Source organism: Schistocerca nitens, chromosome 7 (genome assembly GCF_023898315.1).
Source record: "Schistocerca nitens isolate TAMUIC-IGC-003100 chromosome 7, iqSchNite1.1, whole genome shotgun sequence".
Taxonomy (NCBI): Eukaryota; Metazoa; Arthropoda; class Insecta; order Orthoptera; family Acrididae; genus Schistocerca; species Schistocerca nitens.
This window is the reverse complement of record NC_064620.1, coordinates 311,003,825-311,005,698: the sequence shown is the minus strand read 5'-3', so window position 1 is coordinate 311,005,698 and position 1,874 is coordinate 311,003,825. Positions and strand designations below refer to the sequence as shown.

At 54.6% G+C, this 1,874-nt stretch overlaps 1 non-coding gene across 1 annotated transcript in view; it reads left to right on the top strand.

Annotated features, from left to right (window-relative positions):
* Window positions 1-424: 424 nt before the first annotated feature.
* LOC126197140 (small subunit ribosomal RNA) overlaps window positions 425-1,874 on the top strand; it is a 1,909-nt gene continuing 459 nt past the window's right edge. Inside the window, exon 1 of the ribosomal RNA XR_007539536.1 lies at window positions 425-1,874. This exon is cut by the window's right edge and continues 459 nt beyond it. This is a non-coding gene — a ribosomal RNA (small subunit ribosomal RNA).

The following is a 1,874-nucleotide window of genomic DNA, read 5'->3' as shown; positions in this document are numbered from 1 at the left end:
TTGGCGCGTGCGCTGTGCTGGGAGAGTTCGCTTTGGCACCCAAGTGGGGCTCTGCCCCTCTGTGGCGCTGGCGTTGGAGCTGCCCGGCCACTGTTTGTGGCCGCGTGTTGTCTCCCGCCGGCAACACCACGACAGCACGCTCCCGGGCCTCTGTCGGCAGCGGCAAGCTCAGTTGGGAGCACGGGTGGTCGCACTGAAAGCGTCTACTCGCCTATCTCCGGGCGATTGCGCCTCTCTCGAACCCGACCAAGTACTTAGGACGGCGCTGCGCGCCGCCGGGACCTGAGAGGGTTTCGAGGTGTATCGTGCAGGGGAGCCCAGCCTCCTCCTGTTTGCGGAATAATTGAGCGGACGCTTGCGTGTTCGCGCGGGCCTCCGGGACACACTCCCGGGCGGCCGGCTGCTCAGCTCTAGTTGACGCAGCTCCCTGGTTGATCCTGCCAGTAGTCATATGCTTGTCTCAAAGATTAAGCCATGCATGTCTCAGTACAAGCCGCATTAAGGTGAAACCGCGAATGGCTCATTAAATCAGTTATGGTTCCTTAGATCGTACCCACGTTACTTGGATAACTGTGGTAATTCTAGAGCTAATACATGCAAACAGAGTCCCGACCAGAGATGGAAGGGACGCTTTTATTAGATCAAAACCAATCGGTCGGCTCGTCCGGTCCGTTTGCCTTGGTGACTCTGAATAACTTTGGGCTGATCGCACGGTCCTCGTACCGGCGACGCATCTTTCAAATGTCTGCCTTATCAACTGTCGATGGTAGGTTCTGCGCCTACCATGGTTGTAACGGGTAACGGGGAATCAGGGTTCGATTCCGGAGAGGGAGCCTGAGAAACGGCTACCACATCCAAGGAAGGCAGCAGGCGCGCAAATTACCCACTCCCGGCACGGGGAGGTAGTGACGAAAAATAACGATACGGGACTCATCCGAGGCCCCGTAATCGGAATGAGTACACTTTAAATCCTTTAACGAGTATCTATTGGAGGGCAAGTCTGGTGCCAGCAGCCGCGGTAATTCCAGCTCCAATAGCGTATATTAAAGTTGTTGCGGTTAAAAAGCTCGTAGTTGGATTTGTGTCCCACGCTGTTGGTTCACCGCCCGTCGGTGTTTAACTGGCATGTATCGTGGGACGTCCTGCCGGTGGGGCGAGCCGAAGGCGTGCGACCGCCTCGTGCGTGCTCGTGCGTCCCGAGGCGGACCCCGTTGAAATCCTACCAGGGTGCTCTTTATTGAGTGTCTCGGTGGGCCGGCACGTTTACTTTGAACAAATTAGAGTGCTTAAAGCAGGCAAGCCCGCCTGAATACTGTGTGCATGGAATAATGGAATAGGACCTCGGTTCTATTTTGTTGGTTTTCGGAACCCGAGGTAATGATTAATAGGGACAGGCGGGGGCATTCGTATTGCGACGTTAGAGGTGAAATTCTTGGATCGTCGCAAGACGAACAGAAGCGAAAGCATTTGCCAAGTATGTTTTCATTAATCAAGAACGAAAGTTAGAGGTTCGAAGGCGATCAGATACCGCCCTAGTTCTAACCATAAACGATGCCAGCCAGCGATCCGCCGCAGTTCCTCCGATGACTCGGCGGGCAGCCTCCGGGAAACCAAAGCTTTTGGGTTCCGGGGGAAGTATGGTTGCAAAGCTGAAACTTAAAGGAATTGACGGAAGGGCACCACCAGGAGTGGAGCCTGCGGCTTAATTTGACTCAACACGGGAAACCTCACCAGGCCCGGACACCGGAAGGATTGACAGATTGATAGCTCTTTCTTGATTCGGTGGGTGGTGGTGCATGGCCGTTCTTAGTTGGTGGAGCGATTTGTCTGGTTAATTCCGATAACGAACGAGACTCTAGCCTGCTAACTAGTCG